The sequence below is a fragment of the Calonectris borealis genome, chromosome 19, assembly GCF_964195595.1.
Source record: "Calonectris borealis chromosome 19, bCalBor7.hap1.2, whole genome shotgun sequence".
Taxonomy (NCBI): Eukaryota; Metazoa; Chordata; class Aves; order Procellariiformes; family Procellariidae; genus Calonectris; species Calonectris borealis.
In genome coordinates, this window is record NC_134330.1 from 8,492,735 (window position 1) to 8,515,524 (window position 22,790).

Here is a 22,790-nt window from a genome sequence, read left to right on the forward strand (position 1 = left end):
GAATGAGAGCAGCATTTGAAAGATAGAACAAAGAAAAACAAGCCAAAAAAAAAAAATCCAACTTACATCAGCTTTGCCTGCTGGATTCTTTGCTTTACAACTAGAGAAATACCTAGGCAGACCCTCAGCTAGCAGAAGCTGGCACAGCTTTGTTAAAAATCAGTGGAGCTTTGCTGATTTATATCAGCTGAGAATCACTATCTGCCCCAATGACAAAATGAGGCATTGAAACATAGTGGGAAGGCAATAGGGTTTATCTATGGTTACAGCATTAAAGCAGCATCATAAGATAAACTAATTCTTGTCTAAAGCGTTCAAAAAAGAAGGAGTCTATGGGAATACAGTACTGACTCTGCTTTCTCAGTGTTGGCTTCTGATCACTGTGCCAGCACTGGCATCTTCTCTTCCCTTAACAAATCAGCATGGCTCCTGCAAACTCTTCATTGACTGCCAATGCTGCGCTACCAATAATTTACTACTATTGAGAAACGTCTCTGCTTTCACTCTGCACAAGAGAGTTTGCTCCTACATGCCTGGATTTGTTCAGTTACATACTTTATGAACATTATTAAAAAGAATCAAAGGATTCTTTTGGGTTCATTTTTCATAAAATGTCTCAAGCATTTGATAAATAAATAATCTTCTACTTAAAATGGGCATGAATTCCCTAAAGACCCAGGGGTGCAAGCAGGTATGTGCCAAGCCCAGCTCTCCTCCAGGGGGATGTATATATCTATATACCTGTAATTATAGGCTGATAATTATATAATTCACTGTATGTATATCATCATTTGTGAATAACTGGGTAAGCTGGCAACACAGAAGGGCGGGACTGTATCATAAGCTAATAAAAAAAAGCAATTATATTTCTTTCTGATCCAGTTCTCACCTTCCCAGTGAGATTGGGGCATTGTGCAATAAGTGAGAAATGAGGAACCTCAGAACACTTGGAAGCAAGATAAGCATCCAAATGCCTGACTGTGTCATTCAGAGCTCAGCTGAACTGTTTCAGTCAGGAAATTATGGGCTGCCATGGGAACAAAGGTCCCTTCCCAGATTACGAAAAGGAGTCTGAAGTGGGTCAGAAATGTTACAAGAATAGGCTTTCAAATGGCATTTATATTATTTCCCAGGTTAATACAAGTTTGAGTCTAAGCTCTAAGGCTAATATGAGAAATTTCATTTCAGTTTTATGCAACATCTCCTCGCTGTACATACAATTCGCCCCCAAAAAGATTCCTAGAAGAAGGTATCTCCGGACTCCTGCCTGCATCTGTCACATCTCGGTTTATACTAACTTTGCAAACTGCTTAAATGGGGTACCACAGGAAGCTTTGTAATCTGTGTTGATGCAGCATCCTGCAGAAGTTGCTTTTGGAGCTGACATATCAGAAATCACAAAATTTTACATAAGCCTTAAAAATGTGATAAATTATGAACAAGTGCTTTTGTTTTCTAATTTACAGTGTTCATGCAAGTCTTTAATTTCTTTCCAAGATGCACAGCAGAGTGTCCCCAATTGAACCAAAATGTTCACCCACTATCTTAACTTTTAAATCCTTGGGACTGCTCATACTCTCAAAAGCCTAGAGACAGTGCCCAGTATCAAGGTAGGATTGAGCCTCTAGTATATAATCCAGAACTGAACAAATCCGGGCATGCAGGAGATAATTTAGAGTTGTGCAGAATGAAAGCACAAAAGTTTCTCAATTCTGGTAAATTATTGGTAGCACAGCATGGGCAGTCAATGAAGTGCTTGCCGAAATTGTGATGATTTGTTAAGGGAGAAAGAGAAGCCAATCCTGGCAAAAGAATTCCAGGCTATGGAAAAGAGAAAAAGCCAGCATTGTACTTAGACACACAGTTTGTCCTCAGAGCTCTAAATGAAACATAATTTTTTTTTCAGAGGTTCAAATGCGGGAAGCACAGATCAGCCACATTCTCTCCACCATTTATTACAGCTTTCTGTCACTATGTCACTGGCTGTAAAGCAGGCAAACTGCTAAGCTGTTTTTCTGTGTGAAATGAAAATGACTGGAGTGGGACAAATGTAGAGCCAAGCTCTCCGTTTGGAGCTGAGCTGGTTATCTCACTGTTAAGGTCCTATTCAGCAGAAACCAAATCAGTATCATCAGATAGTTTATTTGTACTGGAGTCTCTGTGGCTATTGCAAAGTCTTAAGAGGTCTACAGGATGCTTTTCCTACTATGTCATGATTAGCTCCTTTGCCCTAAAACCAGGAAAATAATAAATTAAAGGTGGCTCAATTCTAATGATACTGCCTCTGATCCAGCAAAGCATGAAAGCATATCCTGAATTTAAACATCCAAGTATCAGGAAGGCTCCTCATCAGCTTGAAGCTAAGCGTATTCTTGTTTCTTTGCTCAATCAGAAAAGCTGGTGATTCCAAGTTTGAATGAAGCTTGAGGTAAAGTTTCAGGTTTGGGTGATCTGTTCTCTACTTCAAGAAGGTATTGGAAGGGAGAAGGTATGCTAGGAAGAAACGAAGGTGTCAGAGTTTTGGAAGTGTTGAGACTCCCTCACCTCGACCATAACAAGCTGATAGAACTGACCACAGCTGTACCTGCAGACAGGTTCTATATATTTCACTCATTCACTTTTGAAAAGCTATCTCTTGCAGGCAAGCTGCCATGTTCAGTTTATATCTGAATTTGTGTGTTCATACTTATTCACTCATGTATGTAAAATGGAACACTAGCCATTTCTGAGTTCTGCAAAAGTAAAATAAATACATTTTCCCTGTTTTTGACAAAAATTATTGCCACGCTTTTCTACACCACACAGATAATTAATACATCAAAGGATTTTGAAACTTGATACTTGGCACATAAACAGTTCTCATTGAGGGATATGTCCACAGCTCCTATAGGAAAAAAATATTGTCTAGATAATATTAAAGTCTGAATGACTGAAAGTTGGCTGTTACATGCCACAGAATATTTCAGTGACTTAGAAAAGTCTGTGTGATAACATCTACAGAGAGTGGTGTACTGTCAAGTCAGTACACACACTGTGATAGTTATTAAAGTACTTTTTATTTGAGGGTTTTTCCCCCTCTGTAGGGTCAATAAGCCCAACTTGACCCAAAGGACTTAAGATAACTTAAAATCTTTCAGAAGAGTGTGGTAAGTGTATGCTTGGTATCCCCACAGAAGTCAGTATGATATTCATTTAACAGTAATTATATACTGTGCTAAAACAGGGCTCAGATGTTTGTGCTTCTGTAAAGCACTGGTTTATGCTCCCTTCCATGTTCAGGGTAGTACAAAATGCCACGGCAGCTGAGAGCACTCTTAGATAATACTTGCACTTTTCTAATGCTCTGTGGTCAAGGATCCTAAATGTCTTCACATGCAATAATGAATTTAGGTAAAAAGAACTTTGTAAAACAGGTTAGGAATTAATATGACAGCATGGAAAAAATATCAGCCTCAGTTGATTAAGAAAGGTTTTCAAGAGTGTCCCAAGTTTTTATTTATTTATTTGTTCAAAGTAGATTAGATTAGTAGTAGTAGTTAGATTTTACGAGATACTAAACAACCTAGAGCTCCTGTTGAGTTTATACAGTAAATGATTCCTAGAAAAATGTATATATTCACCAAAAATTTGGAGTTTTAAAGTGCAATTCTACTTTTGAAGAAAGAATAATACACATCCTACCACACTGAAGTTTTGGGTTTTGTCAGTATCGTTACTAAACATACTAAAATTTGGAGTCAGTGCAGCTCTGGAAAAGTGAGATGGCATCGGTGCATCTCCTGTTTCATGAGCAAAATTATTACTGGGTTCTACTCAGTTGCTTTTTAGGTTTCAGCTGTCCACCAGATAGTTAACCAAGCCTGGCTTCATTCACCCGTTTATTAAATCATGCCTTCAATGGAATTGTTCAGAGAGACCAAATGGACTTTGTTTGTATAGCACTAACAAACAATTCAGCACTTTTAGCAGCAAAAAGGAGAAAGGAGTAAATACTTAGGAGGAATAATTGTGTTTTGTACAAAGCGCGCTCTGCAATTCCCTCCTGTGATGGCAGGAGAGAATGATAGAAATCTATCTGTTCCCAAGGTGAATTGCTTGAGAATCTCATCTTAATAGGGTGGGAGCATTGCTAGATGGGGAAGGTAAGAAGTTTCTTGAATTTCTGAGGGCTAGTCTGGGCTAATTCCTTTGTGCTTGTCGGGAGGTATCAATTCCTGAAAAGGGAGTTTCCTTTCTCTTTCCTATGACTAGTCAGGATGGTGCCTACACACTTAACATATCTACATATGGGCTGACTTCCCCGCCTGCTTGGTGCCTACTGGCCCCACTCCCTTATCTAATCAAGGTTCAATCAAAGTTAATTAGGGATCTAGTTTTCTGTTCCTACATTAGGCGTAAAGCAAAAGAAGCTCCTGGGCATATCTGATCAAGAAGCTGATCTGTGTTATAACTATGTAATAACTGGCACAACTGTGTAATTACAATACCGCGCTATCTAAGGTTACATCATTATCATTATGCTTAACACTAAAACAAAATGTGGTTATCATGATTGGTGTCAACACATTTGTGATATGCCACCCAGGAAGATGAGGCTATATACATGTCACCCAAGCCCTGTTTGAACCTGGAAAAAAGTTTGCTCCCGCAGATAGGGCGTAAGAAGAAAAAGAAATACACAGGATTTTGACTATTTGGGGTTAAATTTACTCTTCCTTTTCACCCTTCCTCTTCTCATTGCTTCCTTAGCCAGACTTTTACTGTCAGTGAGTACATTGACTCTGGAGTCACTGATAATAAAAATGTAATCTACCTCTGTATGTCTGTAGTCTATTTCCTCAGGGAAGAGAACTGCAAAGTTCCAAGAAGAGCATTCACTCAAAGGCGTTGCACAGAGAACATATTTTTTAGTTTTGATTTTCTGCTTAAATATGTAGTTTAATGAACTAATATGTATCTATAAAAAGTAGATGCCATGAAACATATAAGAAGTGCAATTCACTTGAAGGAAGGACAATATTGAAAATATCACTTTTACATCTTCTGATTCTTGCTGGATTTAGTTATAAAATATTAGGAAACCATATTGCACAGCTTTTAGTGACTAATACTTATGTGCAGTTTTAAATATCAACAGCTTCAGCCATTTTTTGTTAATGATAGGTCTGGATGTGATTTCTTAGCTAAAGACAGCTTCCTTAGCTTACCTCATATCACGGCATCTGGTATCTCTAATTGGAATCATTTTCATAATAACCATGAGCAATATACATTACCATCTAAATATGAAGGCTGACTACAATACAGACTTGTCTACAGCTCTTTAAGTATCCAGGATCCAGTCCAAAGCCCCTTAAACTTGAGGGAAAGACTCCTGCTGATGTTAGTCTTATCTAGCTTGGGCACAATGTATCAAAAAACTCCTCCTGGAACTCCATATTAGAAAGCAGAGATATATTCAGTATTAATAAGTTTCAGTGTAACTCTGTCAAATCCCTCCAAGGTGGTGTTCCATTCTGTTACTAAATAAGGACTAATTCAGTCAGTGTTTAGATACTTGCACAACTTGAAATGCCGGAGTAGTTCTGTGGATTTTTATGGAAGTTCAAGGCACTCAGTAGGTTAGTCTACTCAGTAGTTTACTACTTATGAGTGCTTAATTGTTCAAAATTTTACTGTTTCATTAGTAGTAATAGAAAATTACCTAATTCATAGAGAAACACATGCTCAATACTTATTTTTTATGGTGTTATGAGCTTGTCTTTAATTATTTCAGAAAAATCTTGCTCCTAAATCTTACTCATAAATTTGTAAGATATCTATAGCCAAAGTCTTCAGCTACACATTTAGCAGTAGACATTTATGTTATGTTCAAAGTGTAACATGTTATATTGATCACAATCGGCAGTTCTCAGTAAAATAAAAATACATGAATTCATCTCAATCTGGAGAGTTCCTCCAAAAGGGACAAGAAATCCTACTGTCAAATTGAAAGGAAAACAAGGGATTAAATAGAGTCCCCTAACAACTGCACGCACAAGGCTTGTTTAAGCTGAAATTTTACATAAAAAGGTTTAAATGCTTTTAAAGAGAACCATCCCAGATTGCATTTTCTCGCTCTCTCCCATATAATTGTAAACAGCTTTGATTTCAAAGGAAAAATCAGACAATTATTTTATAATGAGAGGTGTGGTCTAGTGATTCGAGCATCAGACTGGCAGCCAAAAACCACTGGTGTTTTAATCCTGGCTCTGACACTGACACCATCTATTGCCTTAGGCTAATCACTATGGGTTTGACTGAGATCTGTTCCTTGTGGGTGCAAGAGGTAGGGACAGCTGCAGAATTCCTGATTCAAAGCTACAGAGGTGAGTGAGAACCTTCCCTCCGCTGCACCCAGCTCCTGCCCAGCATGTCCCTGAACTGAAGGACAGTATCCCTGGCCAGAGGAAGAAATTAACCTACGCAATGTTCACCTTAGGCAAGCTGAGGTTCAGGAAAGCCAGAGTTGCTAAGTGCTGTCAATAAAAGCTTTAAAACCTCTTTGCATAAGCATATTTGAGTAGGTCTCTGCTTTGAAGAAAGCCTGCTGCTTAGGTCGAGGGGTGAGTAAAGCCAGTCTTGCCTTTAGAACACTCCCGGCACCTGGGGAGTTTTTTATTTCCTTTAAGCACCTTGTAGTTAAATTTTTAGTCATCGTTTTCTTTCTTCCTATGTGCGCCCATCCCCCAGTGACCCCCAGCTTTTCCCCATCCTTTGCTTCTCAGTACAATTCCTCCTGTCTCATTGAGTTGTCTGATTTCTTAGCCTTGATTAATACAAACGCAGACAAAACTCTCGTCCTTGAGGATTTTAATTGGAAGGTTGATTGCCTTTTGTTCTTTGCTTGTACACTTTCCATCACTTTAGCTTCCTTGGGGTCCACAGACAGACTTTCAATCTCCCCCCTCACATTCACCATCATGTTCTTGATCTTTGTTTGCTTGGGGCTTGACTCCTTCTAATATAAATATTAGGCATCTTGCCATTTCAGATGACAGATCAGCTCTTTGATGTGTCTCATTATGATGGAGAGGGGGCAGAGAAAGTAGGACCTCCTGAAGCCAGGATGAATTTGCTGTCCATATAAACTCTGAGCAGCAATATGTCCCTCTGCTTTCCCTCTTGTATGTGGCAGCATCCTAGACTCAAATCCTTCCCAACCCGAAACAGTTCCATGAATACCCCGTCCAAGGGAAGTTTTCACATTTGAACCTGTTTAATTTGGAAGAGGGAAGCTGGCAGAAGCCAGGATGCCATTATGATAGGGAGGGGTAGCAGAATGGGGAGTTCTACCTCAACTTTGCATGGCAAAAGCATAGGTGGCTGACTGAAAGCAACCTAGTGAGAGAACCTTGTTCCTCCACCTCACGTAACTCTCCCTCTCTCTTGTTACCACAAAGTGACATTCAGTATTTATGTTAGTGCTTTGCAAAAGTCATCAAATTCAAACCTTTCTATGCTGAATTTTCAATTCAGTTTTATGGATGTTGTTCAGTAAGAAGAGGCACACTGCTCTAAGAGCAAGAAGCTTAGGAGCACACCAGGCTTCAGTTGCTTCTCTTGCTCTTAAATCATTTAGACATTTTCAGAGCATCCCATCCCAAGTTCTTTCTCTTTGGTTAAGAACCAAACTTGTGGCAAAGCAGGAACTGGACTCACTTTGGAGTTTGTGACAACCAGACCTGAACTCGACCCACAGCTGTCCTCCAGGACTTTTAATAAACACCCCTCTCTGTCTATGTCTGGGGAGAAGCTGCCTTGCTTGGTAGGAGAACAGAGAGAAGAATGGATAGACCATTTAGCACTGAAACCTGTTTAAGGGCCGTACTGTTGAACTTGTATTGTTCCCTTGTTGCACCTGTAAGCCCACAGAACTGTTGTACAGTTCTTACCTGTACTATAGTAACGTGTGGCTGCCCTGCTCAGGACCAGGGCTCTATTGAGTTGCACGCTTTATAAACACATGAAAGGCCATGGTCCCTGCCCTGAGGTACTTGAAGTCGTTAGCAAATCTCACAGACATTTCTTAATATGAATTTATTGCTGATCTGTCTGCCCCAGAGCTTGAAATTCTTTATTTATCTGCCAAACAGGCACAGCAGGAGTTTCAGCATTGCTTCCCCTTATAATACCCGGCTAATATGCTTCAAGCCTGACCTACAATGATCATCTCCTGGGAAGAAAGGTTAGTTTAGTCTTCCTTCCATTCAGCATTCAGCCCTTGATCTTTCTACCAAAATGGGCAATCAGTACTAGTGAAATGAACACTGATCAACACTGACAAAACCTTTCACCTCATTTCATGCAGTAAGCTGGGGTTACATTTGTGCTGTTGTCCTTGAGCAGAAAGTCTTGAGTGGAAAGTTTCCTACCATTTCTCTTACCTCTTCACTTTTCAGAGAAAATGCAGAAACCTGCTTTAAATTAAACAGCCAGAAGGTGAAGGGAAGTAATGTTCTAGTCTACAGAGTGACAGTGTGAAAGGCAGTGGTGAAGGGAATCGCTGTGCAACAGAAGTGGAGGAGTACAGGGAACATCTATCAATATTTACTGAGCAGCATTACTTTTCCATTTCGTGTTTCTCAGCCCTTCATCTTTACAGAGCCCTGCCCTGTAATAGCTTGTGCTTATTCCTGTACATTGCCAAACAAGAAACCTAGTTTCTGGGTCTGATCTTTGTTGACAGGGATGAGGAAGATTGTGGAAGCCTTTCTCCCCATGGGTCCTCTCTACCCACCCCAGAGGAGAGATTAATAGTTTCTGAAAGCATTTCCACCCTGCAGAAAGGTCACCATAGTCCTGGGGAAGATGTATAAACAGGGGTTCATCAGGACTCTGTAGTAACATGGGAGGGACCTCTTCCAGCAAAAATATTGCCAAAAAATTCTTAACAGTGGTGCTTTCAGAGTAGCTGGAGGTAGGCAGGTGACATCACGGGTTATCGTTTTTCACACAGTGCAACACAATCCAATCACTTCCACAGGTGTATTTTTTTAACAGTTTTTGTTTTCATCAAGTGTTTGCTATTGTGTGGACTGTGATCTGTGGGGCATGCTGATTAAGGCTGTAAGCGAATATATCCCTGTCATCTTATCTTCTGTATACAGTCAGCTGTCTTTTGGATTCACTTGGAGCTGTGATTTAGGGCGGGATTTTGCTTTAGTTATTTTATGCCAATTTTACCATCTTAATATTTATTGCTCTGGCTCTGGTCTGTAGATTTAGCCTGAATTAACTTGTTAGATACTGTTGTGTATCCTCTTAGTGCTTCGTACAACTTTTGGGGCCCGATATACTGAGTACCTTAATCCAACAGTATTTACTTCACTTTTAAAGCAGCAAAAATCTATCAGAAAAGCTAGAAGAAGCTCAGCTAGAACAGTGGAAAAATCTTCCCTTTAGGTTTTCCAGTCACTGATCTAGGATGGGGTAGCTACATTGCTATGTGTTTACTTTCTAAATAAATTCCATACATGTGATGTATACACACACATACACACAATGTAGTTCATTATCCTAAATTGCAAAATCAAGCTACCTATACCTAATGTTCTTTTAAAGACATAATGTTAAGTAGTCATACTGCTGAAAAAAGACAAAAAAAAAGTCTGAAATGGACTGATGCAATTTTGTCAGATTATCATCAACTACCAAACCTAAACTACAAGAATAGATGATCCTGACAGATGCTTGCAGTTGGAGTGCCCACATAGGGAGAAGTCTGCTTATGTATCTGGTGGGAGGCATAAAGACAGAAGAAAGTTGATTTGCTTTATCCTGTCAATCTAAGCATTTACTTTGCAGGTCATACTTTAGCTACACACAATGTTTATTTAGACAATGAAACCATCAGTGTCATTGATAGAATCTAACACGCCAGCAGAGATGTTTTTCTTTCTCAGTATTTTTTGTTGTTGTTGGAGTATGTATTCCTGCCACAAAAGTCTTTTTATGGAAATAATATTTTGTTATAAGCACTATCATCGTGTATTGTAATTATTATTTTGTTTTACCCTGCCCACACAGAAAACTGTTTGCATTATACTCCATTGAAAGATACATTTTAAGTTAGCTCTGCTAGTCATGAATAATGTAAATTGACAAGAACTGTTATGGAGGCAGGTAGACAAAGAAATAGAAAGTTAAGTGGTTTCCTTTCTTTTTATGGCAGAGTGACATTTACCTGTAAGTACATTTGATTTTAATACAATAGGATGAGTCTCTGCTGTGCTGGATTAGGATTGAGGCATGTGGAGGAGTTCAGATAAGGAGTGGGCACTGAGAAATGCCCTCGCCAGACCTCTCTAGGGAGGGTACTTCAGCAGCAATGGCATGTCAGAATGTCTTTTTTTTAGTCCTTGTATCCAGCTGACAGAATCCTTCCTTGTTTCTGTATCTGTAATTCCAAGAGATCTCACAGTGCTTCCCACAGCTGTCTAACAATCTAATACTTAGTGCTTGTCACATCACTTTCCAAAAGAGGGTCAATGTCACTTTCCCACCCTGACAGACAGGGAAACCAAGGCAAAGAGAAACTGTAGATGAATAAGGGTCACTTGGAGACCCAGGATCAGCTTTCGTGGTGTGCATACTCATGGTCCAGACTGATACTGCCTCTCACATTCAAGCTACAAACTTCACCCGTTCCCCTTTTCCTCAGACTTGCCAGAATGGTACTAGTTGGGTCTAAGTCTCCTGCAGTTACACTGAGTTTAAATCAGAAGTAACTTCAGTGGGTTAGATTCTCACTTTTGTAAACAAGAGTGTTCCCCCTGAAACCAGTAGGGCTCATTTTTAGGTCTGAAGAGGTATGACTGCTCTCATGTCTGAAAACATCCCACTGGCTGCTTTGTTTCTCTGGTGTGGCACATTTACTAACCTCTCTGATCTGGCTTTTCCCTGCAGTATAGCTTTCCATGTTGGCAAGGTTAGCCTGGGGAAGAGGGACAAAATTTAGTCAACCCTTATCTCCAGTAAACAATAAACAAACCAAATAGACATCGCATCGAGAGATCAAGTGATCAAGAGATTCCCTTCCCCAGGGGAGTCACAAGTCTGCAGGGAGAGAGCTAACATCTTTTTGTTTCTACAGTGCCTTGGGTACCACAGTTTAAGCTTCCATAATCCCTGTAGGAAAAGCTTTGGAGAACATTGTCCTGACTGCCTCCCAGAGCTTTTCTACTTTTCTGATCTCTTCTTTAAGTTTCTTTGCAGGAGCAGGACAGGATCCGGCTGACTATAAATGTGACCTGCCCCACTGAGTTATTGTCGCTTTTGCAGTCTTCTGTTTTCTGGTGACGTAGTCCAGGGTGCATACACACACCAGAATTGTGTCTCGGGGCTTCAAATGCCTTTATCTATGTCATGCATTGGTTTTTACAGTTTGCTATGAATCACTGATGCCTGCTGGGAACACATACCCGCTTCTGGTTATTTTTGTTACAATGTTATAATGGGCACAAGGACACTTAAAAGTGGGACAACTGAGCACCTCTTGGTAGCCAGTGCTGTGCAACTCTCGTGGGATGCCTAAGAACACCAAGATCTGCTGCTGAACGGTCTTACTGTGGTGAAAAGAATTTAATTCCGAGATTATGGCATAGTCTGTGTCCTGTGTAGCAGCTCTACTCATGTGAATGATAGAAAAGTAGCTAGAGCCCTGCCTTAACTCCTGGAATATGTGATTGGGGACCTCAATATGCTGCAAGTTTCCTGGGTGAGGGTGGATCAGTCATTTAGGCACTCCGATTACATTTCAGCTGTGGGGCAGCTGCTCTTATTGCATGACCCTGTGTCCTGGGATGTCCAGGAGCTAGGCTGGAAAGTTTCATTGCCCCCTTCTAGCCCGTATCTAGCAGGCATTTTCTGGTCTGCTGTCTTTCTTACCAGCAGAAAATCAGTAGGCAGAGGCATGAGATGCATGCGAGGGTCTCCTTCTGATAAGGAACTGAGACATAGTTTGGACAAACACCTGGACAGCATGTGAAGAAAAAGGGATTAATGGCATGCTGATGTTATTATACCATGCTGATGCTGTGTGGTGATGCAAGGATGAATACATGAATGTTTGTAAAGAATTCAGTACTATGCTAAAAGGGAACATGCACAACCCAAGTCAGTTAATAACTACTTGCCAGGGGCGTGAGGGTTTCACTTTTGAAGGTCATAGTATCTGAAGGACAAATATTTCTGTTCCCAGATAGAGAAACAGGGAACAAAGAAACTAACCTGAGAAATGCTGTGCAGTCAGCTCTTTTGGTATGAGTGTTTAGTGTTCAGTGATTTCTGAAATGTTTGTTACGGATGGGGAGCATGTTAGAAAAACATCAAGATACTTAGCGAAAACAGTAAAAGGAATGGTAGAAACAAGCAATACTAGATATAAAATACTAATATTATCTGTAGTTCTATTAGCTCTGGAGGTCTCAGAGTGGCCTTCTTTGTCACCTCCATTTTACGAAGAAAGTCAGACACGAGAGGAACAGATTTGCTCAGGGTACACAGCTAGCAAATGGTAGAATTGGGACTAGAATCCAAATCTTTTTACTCTTAACAGGAAGTGAGAAGATAGGTTTATTGTAGTTTCAAAAGAAATGCTTGCAAGAGGACTCAAACTAGCTGAGGTCGATTTTCTAACTTCATTGTGTGGGCTTTGGCCTGCTCCTTGGATTCTGCGTTGTGCTTTAATTCTCCTGTGCCACTACTCAAAAAGTAACAGTCACTGTTACAGAAAAATATTATGCCCAAACTGCCTTCGGGTACAGAAAGAAATGGCAGAGGAGAGAAGCCACCGAGTCCAGTTGATTGGGATAGTGGCCATGTGCCAGACATCATCTTTTGTGGTAATAACCCCTTTCCAATGGCAGCCTGAGCTATTCGCCTGTCATGATTTGTCTTTTTATGCTTGGGGAATGCTGGCTGACCTTTGTCTTTGATGTTGCTAGGCCCTTTCCTTGCAATAGGGCAGTTCAGGAGGCCATGACCACATCTGCTTTGGCTGGTTCTGTTATCAATTAATTTGTCCTGCCACATCAAAGAACAGAGATAAAGCTGTAGCATTTCCTTACCACAGATTTTTATCTTCACTCCCCAGTTCACCTCACAACACACGCACCTTCCACCTCCACACAAGCAGAGAGAGAGAGACAGACAGAGAAAGAAACTGAAATGACATCCTAATAGCCTCCCTTGAGTGCTGATGGCACCTGGGTCTCTGTGTTCTGAGCCTTACACCCACTTCCAATCTGGCCTGGCCACAGCCAGTCGGTTGCTTACTCCCCCAACAAGTTATTTGTTTTTCTCTCTAGACAAATCAGTGATGTTAGAATGACAAATAGCAGTTATAGCTTTGCACTTAGCTGAGTATAATTTCAGCCCATCAGTACCATCTGTCTCTCTTCTTGGGCTGCAGCTCCATTAAGCCAGAGCCAGAGATCCTCAAGGACAAAAAGCTGAACTCACATGGATAGATATTTTAGGGGTCAGAATTTGTGATTCTTTGCCCTTTGCAGTTAATTCCAATGGTGAGCCAGAAAAAAATGAAGCTGGGACATAAAACGTAATCCAAATTAAAACTTCCCCACTGCTCTGCCATGCTGAGCCCTGACTCTGCTTGTTCAGGAGTTCTGCACTGAAATTGGTACTAACCACCATCCAAACATAGCCGAAGACTTGCTGGGGTGATGCTGTTTGTCTTGGTTTTGAGAAAGCATTCAGCTTATTTCTAGGAAATTTTGTGTTCGTTTACTACAAATCATAGAAAAGATGAGAAAATTCTTATGTGCGGTAGGGAACTTTAGTATGAATAAAATAACCTAATCTATTTATGATAATCTCACCTTGTTTTGTTGAACTGCCTTGTTTTCCAAAGAATGATTCCTTTTGTCTCATGGCACTCACTAGGGAAAAAGATGCTTAAGGAAACTTCCAATCTCTACCCAAATTTCAGGAGAAGATGGCTTCTATGCTGATTACATCTTCCACTGTCTCATGTAACCTCCTCCTCTTTTCTATCCATGACCATGAACAAAGTTCCTTGTTCTCATTCTGTAGGAAGTTCAAACTCCTCTTCTTCATTTTGTCTATAATCTATACTGTCTATCAGTAATTTATTTATCATCTCCTCTGTCTTTGTCTCCTGTTTACCACTTGCCCTGCTGAAACCTGGCCATCTGTGTCATCTCCTAAATGTATGGCTTAAATTCCACCCAGGAACCTCTGCATAGAAAATATAGTAGCGAGGCATTTTAAAGAGTTTTTAGAGTTACTGTAAGGTGACTCTTACCACATTAAAGTAATAAGGCCACATTAAAGTACTGGGCTGGGAGCCACAAGACAAAAGGGAACACTAGTGACAAGGATTTGTCTGCATGAATATGAAATAATTTGTTCAAAGTCTTTGGGCACTTTCCTTTTAAGAGCTTAGTTCCTATTTAGCCACACAGAAAAATGATCAGATTTGCAAAACAGCTTGGTTTGCTGAGCACAGTCAGAGTGCTATGCATGTTTGAAAATCTGTTCCTTCTGTCACCAGGCATGCTGGGGACTGGGCTAGGACCAGCACCTAGGAATCCTCATTCCCAGCTTTGGCCTCATGTCCTCAAACTTTTCTGACTTAGTTGTTTTCTCCACAGGCTGGCTGGCTGGCTTTCTTTCTTTCTTTCTTTCTTTCTATTCTTGTTTCTTATGTTTTCTGAGGACTAATTTGATCACATCACAAAACATGGGGAGAAAACCATTTTGGAACCATTTTGCATGTGCTATGAAAAAGCCCAGTCTTCTGCAGTGTTGTTATGAATGTCCTTCTTTCTCATTGACTAAAGACCCTGTATACCTTGCAGGATCAGTTGCATTCAAAAACCTGTCCTTTCAAATTTGTTTAGGTAAAGTGCAGAGTGCAGACAATTCCCAGAATAACTCTTCTGGCTTCATTTGGAATGAGAGCAAAAACAAATCTGGACCTAGCTTTTCATCTCAGTGGAAGGGCATAGGAGAAGCAGTGAGAATATGTCATTGTTCGTAAAGGACAACATTACATGAGAGAGCGAGCACAGGAGAGAGGCAAAGAGAAAGAGAGATTTTTCCCATCTGCTAAATAAGGGCTGTTTTGAGGTGTGTGAGGACAGCAGGGGTCAGCGAGCGCTGGAACTGACTCTGAACTTCTGGCAGAACAATCTCCTGGAACTAAAACCAAGAATACCTTTATCTTCAGCAACCTGCCGGGAGATGTTCCACAGCCAGCTTTCTCCACAAGAGCCAGGTTACAGTATCCATATGTGACAGCAACTGAAGAAAAAGCTTTTGTCTTTTAAAACAGACTAGCTCATATACAGCACAGTAGACTCCAGCCTGAAACCATTTAATATCAGACACTGAACAAGAATCCATTTGTAACAGAGGAGCCACAAACCATGATATTATTTGCCACATAACAGGGAGATGGTGGGTGCAGATGTTCACACACCATGTCTAATTAGAACAAGGACAGATATGTTACAGAAATTAGAATTCCTTCAGTAAGGATCTAGCTCTACACACTGGTCTGTTTTAACTACCAGATACTTTATGTGTCTGAGCCACTTTTCACCCATGAAACCAATCTGTTTGGCAGACACTCCTTAAACCTCATTGCTTCCCTGTCTTATAAAGGGAGTAAAGACTATTGTCCCCACTTGCCAGATAGGTGGTTTCACTGAACTTTCACGTTACTTGCCTACACATGCAGTCAGCGTTAGAACTAGAAATAAAGCCCAGGAGTCCTGATTCTTAGTCCTCTCCCATCAGCCATGTTCTTCTGAGCTTGCTTTACCTGCATATCGGGAATTTTGTGGGCAACTAGAGAGACAGAGAACACATTGCCCCCAAATGGTGTCTTCAATCACTCAACTTTTATCACGGAGAGACAGTAGCTTCCCTCCCTACCTCCTTGAAAAGCTTTTAAAATAAACACAGGTACATTAGAACAACAGTCCTTCAGAAGGGTCCCTTCCTCCCCCTCACCTTTCTTGCTCTCCTGTCATTAAGCAGAGCAAAGCCATCCTTACATGTGACATTTGGACAGATTGACTTAAGCTATTTACTTTAAGCTTTTCTTCCTCCCATTCAGGATCACTTTCATTCATTTTTCAAGTGTCTCAAATTTTCTTTTGCTAAATCCATAGATCAGGTGATTCAGAATGAAGCAATGGGACATGTGCCATTCTGATAGAAGCACAACCCTGAAGCCTCCCTACTCCTCCTGTAGCCCCTTTCTGCTTACTCTTTAACTGACTAATTCTGCTGACAAAGGGAAAAATGCACCAGGAGTGGTAAAGGAAATCTCATTTTTAAAAGCCAATTTTATTTTCTTACCATAGAGGCTACCTCACTGGTTAAACTATGCAGTAATTGTCTTCTGGACTTAGAGTCAGTGGGTCAGATTCTGATTTGAATTATATCAATAAAAACAACTACTCCAGGGCAACCTTTCATAAATACGCTTGCTTTTAAACCAATGTGCTCACCTGGTTGAGGATGCTTTCCTAAACCAAATCCTAACCCAGAATTACCACATTAATGTCAGTGGAACTGACAGGTGACAGAGTTCAGACTCGGAACTCCATCACAAGGGTTTTCTCTTTCTCCCAGCAGCAGAAAACTGCCAAGCGGTTTTAGCACAATCCTCTCAACTTACATTCTCTGCTCAGCAGAAGCCCAGAAGCTTTGCTGGGCAGGTTGAAGGTGCAGTGGCATAGATGTATGTCTGAAGTGAGGATGTGTCATGCTGCTGTGAACTAAATCTGTCTTAAAGCATTGCTGACCAGAGCATGGTATTAAATTCAGACCAGGACTTATAGAAAATTCAGACCAAAGAGAGACAAAAAATTCCTTGACTCTGCTGAGTTCTTTTTGCTTAAATATTGCCAGGCTGTGGCCTTTAGAGTATGAGTGTTCGCAAAGGGTGAGGATGCTTTGTTGCAGGGGAAGCACGAGGAGGGGTAAAGGTGAACTGCTGAGAGAGACAACTGGGCTTGTGTCTCTGGATTTGCTCTGCTATAATTTCCCTTCATTTTTATTATGTTTGACAGTAAATATTCAGGTTCTGTCTAGGCTAAAAGACAATGATGGCTTATAGAGTTAAACTGGTGTTTTTATTGGGAGAGTGGAAGGGATTTTCAGAGGGAGGGCTTCAAACTCCTAAGGCTATGTTAGTTTCCTGGAGAAACCAATCCAGCATATTAAGCCCATTATTGTGTGGTTAATGCCGGTTCCTTGTGACTCTGTCTCTACTTGTAACACAGAAGAAATCAAGTGAACACAAGATGAACTATCCCTGCAGAGTAGATGGATACAGGCAGACCCTCCATATGCCAGTTAAAAGAAAGTAACAGCATCAAAATTTCTACCTCTATCTTTTAAAAAAGAGACAAGGGCACCCCCCAACCTGTCATGCAACAGAAAACAAAACCACTGTTTTCAAGTTAATTTGTTTTCATGTTGTCTCTCCCTGGTTACTGTGGTCTTTGGTAGCTGTTCTAGCTTCCCTTTTACCCGGGTGAAAACAGTGCTGCTCCCTTTTGCCAACACAGGACACATAGGAGCCTGAGTTTTTTCATAACCACAAACCATACCGAGTCTGCAGATGCCTAGCAGGTAATTTCAATACCTAATAAAACAAAGTAATAGCTATAGCTCTGAAACAATATTCAGAGCGTCTAGTACTAGGGCCGGAGACTTCCCATGATTTACAGAAAGTTTCAGGAATTAGAAAGCCTGCTACAGTGACACATCAATCCTGGGGCCCTTTTATGGGAAACCATCTTTGTCAGAGATGGGCAGGGCCTGAGAATATTTTTCATTTTTTCAGCTGAATACTTTTTTCCCATGTTCATATGCTTTGATGCTCCCTTTCCACACAAGCTTGCCAGCCTGCTTATTACCATGGCTTACATAAGTTACGGCAGCAGGCAGTGGTCCCAATAGAGACCAGGACCTTGCTGTGGCAAGGGCTGAACAAAGATCTGCATACTATCCTGTTATCATGAGCTTTGGCAAGCCATCCTCTCTCTCAGCCACTTTTTTTCTCTCATTCTCGATCTTTCTTGCTTAATGGCAACTGCAAGGTGTTGGGTGCCTCCTCAAGTTTCTGTATTAACTCTCCCTAGGGAAAATGTGGTCTAAAAGTCACCCCTTTTCAGAACATACAAAAGAGGGGATAGAGGGAAAGAATTAGAGATGCAGGAGCAGTTGAGTGATGCTAAGCGATGTTAATATTACAGAATGGTCACACTGGCATATGGTCATTGGGTAACTGGAACTGCAGTTTGTGTTACTCCTGAGACAACAACTCACAGTAAAGTTAAGGCTTTTTGTGCTCATATAGAGTTTGAATTAGGGGAAATGCTCAAAATATATAAACAGGAACTAGTCTTTCAGAGAAGATAAGCTTTGGAGTAGGGGGGCTGTCTCTTCCAATGTGTGTTTAGTGTCTACCGCAGTGGGGACTAATCTCATTTTGGGCCTCTAGATGCTGGGCCTCTCTTAATGTGTATACTGCTGTAATACACATAACTACTTCCTTCCATTGACTGCCTTTTTGTTGCATTGTTTTGTGTAATTGACTCCCTTTTTCATCCAGAGGCCAAAGAGTGATTATTGGAGATTGCCAGCTCCAGACCTGAATTGTTTCATTCAGGAAGTTAATTAAAATCAACCCACCTCTTTAGAAAACCCTTTCGAATATAGTGTGGATGCTCCTTTCATCTCCGTGTTACTACTTCTTTTTTTTTTTTTTAATCAGTGCTTCTTAAATCATGGAAATAACTTGGCAAAGGAGCTGAATTACAAGAAAAATCAGTTAGGAACGTAGGTAGAGGCACATAATAGGTCTTTAGAGAAGAGGAATGAATTTAATTGAGTGAAAGCTCAGAAAACCCAAAAGTAAACTCAGGGTCATCAGCATGCTTCTTTCACTTATCCCTCAGTTGCACTTCATAGATCCAGGCTTCCTTTTGCTCTGCTGTTATCACACTTTCCTTTTGCTGTGATTTATTAACTGTGGAACTGTCAAATTATGAAACTGAGGTTCTAGAAATACTTATTAATGTTTGAGAAATTCATTTCACGCTTGAATACTTTTTCTAACACTTACTAATGTCCCTCATTTTGGTCATGTGGGTCTACAGGGCAAGAAAACAAGGTATCTTATTATATATTTAGCATGTGGAGATGAAGGATGAAAAAAATGTATTTTAAAAACCCCTCAAACATTGCAGCAACTTTATGCATTTGTTCCTTGTGCTGCTGTATGTGGTGACTGTGTGTGTATGTGTGCATAAGCAGGGCAATGTCTGTATGTTCAGTGACACCATTCCAGCTTCCTTTCAGTCACTATTAAGAAAGCACTTCTAATCCCCTCTGAGAAGCTTGAACATAAAATTCCTTTCATGCCAGTTTTGTCTTCCTCAATTTGGCAAACACTGACCTTCCCCCTGTGATTCCAATGGAACTTGTAATTCAAAAGGCATTTCTGTTTATTATTACCCTGTTAGTGTACAAGAATCATCAGGGATGCCAGTACTGCTAAGGCAACAAGGTTACTTTCTGAGCTCTCTGTTGCAGTTTTGTACTGCAAAACAAAAATACAGTAGGCCCTAGATAAATGTTGATTACTTTATTCGCTATTTAATCAGAATAATGAACCTAAAAAAAATACTGAATAATTACTTGTCTCAAGATCCTTGAGAGTAAGTTTGCCACATTTATTTCCCACACAGTTTTCTGATCGAAATTCAAACAAAAACTGCCCAATAATGTCAAAATTTATGAATTTGCTCTTACAAGACTGGAACATTTCTACTTCTTATTTCAAAATGATACTCCATTTTGAAATGTATTATGTTACAACAGCATCCAATTTAACAGTTCTAAACTGGTATACTCTTACTTAAAAGGAGGTTTTCCTTCAAAACATAATTTTGCACAGAATACTAAGCTCTGTGTTTCCATCAGCATTAACGAAGTCAGGTTTAGTATTTAACCTAATCTGCTCAAAAAAGTCCTATTACCCTGCATACTCAGAGAGACATCATCTGATAGGAAATGGCTGCAATGCCTCTAGCTTTCCTAAAATACTGACAGTTTCAACCGTTTCTTAAGAAATACTTACTCACTGGGGACTGCAGCTCTAAACAGACGCTTCTGCTTTAAAAGATGATCACCTTCTTTAGCTTAAATGGATGACTCCTTACAAATAAAGCAGTGGTATTGCTGGCATAACACTTGAAGGTCACCCAAAGAAATGAGTGACCACCAGACATTTTTCCTCAAAGTATCTCTGCATAGTGCTTTTCTCCCTCTGCTACCTTACTGTTACCATCTATGATTTTTAAGGACCGTAACACTTTTTTCTTCAGGCAAGTATTTCATGCCAGCATTGGGAACATTGTTTTTTCAAAGGACAATTTCTGCTTTGAAACACTAGCAACCATTTACAGTTTTTCACATTTGATAAGCTACTCCTGATGAAAAGTGAGGGGAGCAAAAGTACCCTTCTACAATGCACAGGTGTTCACTGCACGCTCAAAATATCAGACTTAATGATAAGGGGAAAAAAGAAACCTCTTTGCATCCTTCCAGGTCTGACAATACCATTTACATGACAAGGAAAAGAAGAAAGCCATGGATTGGCAGAAGTAACATGGAAGACATAATTTATTTTTCTTACCTACTATGCAAGGTCTGAATTCTGGTCTTGTTTAATCCAGCACAGAAGCCAATGATGGGATGGGATGGAGTGTTTGCTCTGCCTTTTTTTCTGTTTAATCTGAGGGCAAGACTAAAAGTTAATACAACAGTGAATCCTTGCTGAGACCCGATCCTGATTACAGCAGTGCCCCATGTATCTGCATACCACCCAATGCGGATGTTTTCAAATTTGCCAATTTGTGTATGTAAGTGCTTAATTTTGGTATGTACAAAAAGGCTCACGCATGAATGTAAACCCCCCCTAAATTCTGTACACACAAATTCAGCACATCGTTCAGATCAGCATGTGTCCATCTGAAAGTTCGTCTTCAAACATCTGTCCTGTTGCTTTTTCTTTGCTACTGCTCTTCAACGTTTGTGCCTGTAGACTTGAAAAATTGTGCCATGTGAAAGTGTCCTAGTTAAACTAGCTAACTACTGCTTCTTCCTTAAAACCATACACATTCATTAGTATTCACTTTGCAAATTGCTCTGGATTTGATAAATGCAACTTACTTCTTGTGTGGAACAAATTTTGAAAGATTGTCTTCATGCACATTTTTAAACTTCACAGGTGAGTTCTACAAATTATTTATTTGTTTTAATGTTACTTAGCATCCATGAATCTAAAAGCATTTCATAGATATCATTCACTGATCATTTCATTAATAATGATTTAGCTTGTTATTAATGCTTCCATTTTATAGAAGCAGAAACTGAGATGCAGGTATCTGAAAGAAGTGTTATCATTTTTAGAAGGGTTCAGCATCCATAATTGGCTTCTGATTTCTAGAAGAACTCACTTTGCTGAGGGCTTAGCTCTTCTAAAAAAATCTGTCTACAAGGGTCAGAAAGAAACTATTAAAATGCCTGACACCTATTAATCTACTCCTCTTTTAGGTATGTAGCTGTGAACTGAGCTCATTGAAATAAAATCTCTCATACTTGTGAGCTCATGTATTAGAAAATCAATCCTAGTGTGCCCAAAAAGTTGGCCCCACATTACATTTCCTTACACAAATAGTAATAAAATACTTAAATTTTTTCCCAAAATATTTTATTTTAGGGAAATGCAAAAGGAAAGAACAAAAGTAAAATTCCCATTTGAGAAAGCACAGCATGTGCAACTTCACTATAACAGGCAGCAAAAGGTCTAAGAACAAAAAAAGGACTACTGAGACCTGCACACAGAGAGATTCTCATAAATTACCTCAGAAAACGAAAGGTAGAGCACTGTGTGCTATGGAAGGCTAGTACCATAAAATATTTTTTAAAGTCCTTTAACAATATTAAAATTCTGCTCAGAAACAACTATTGTAATACAATTTTCCCCTCTCCTTGCTTGACAATCAATTGTGCAGCTCTTCTCTTTATTAAAAATTTTCAAAACTCTAAAAAAATGGAATCAGTTCCCACCCTGGAAAAATGAACCAAAGTGCTTAATCCATTGGCGCTTGTGCACAAAGTGCATTTGTTGTGCTGCTGAATGTAACACGATCTGAACCAAGGAAGGAGAATGAACGCTTTGCGGCCCCTGATGGATTTCAGATTTATTAGACACTGGAATGTTTTTTTTCCCCCCTTGTCTATAAGAACATGGTGTGTAAGATGATAAAGGGCAGGAATAAAGGGAGCAGACACGGTAGCCCTTAAAATTAAAAGAACTGTTTCTAGATTTTGAAAGTGTCAATGTATGAAAAAACAGCCTAAATGTAAGTGTTGCATTATTCAGTATGCTTTCCTCTTGGAAAGAAAAACATTTTGCAACCACTGACAAAGCTATAGACATGTGACTAATACTACTTTTATTTTCCTATATGGAGAAAAACATCATCACAAAGCATAAATGGAATATTTATGCTGTAAGATAATACACACATACCTGTAAATTATGAGTGCAAGATGTAATAATTCATCTTTAGTTTCATTACTCATGCACTATGGAGCTTTCAAGATTAGGGATAGATTTGTTATGCCACTACATTCCAGTATATGTTTTCCCTTTCTTAACCCTCTCTCTCTTC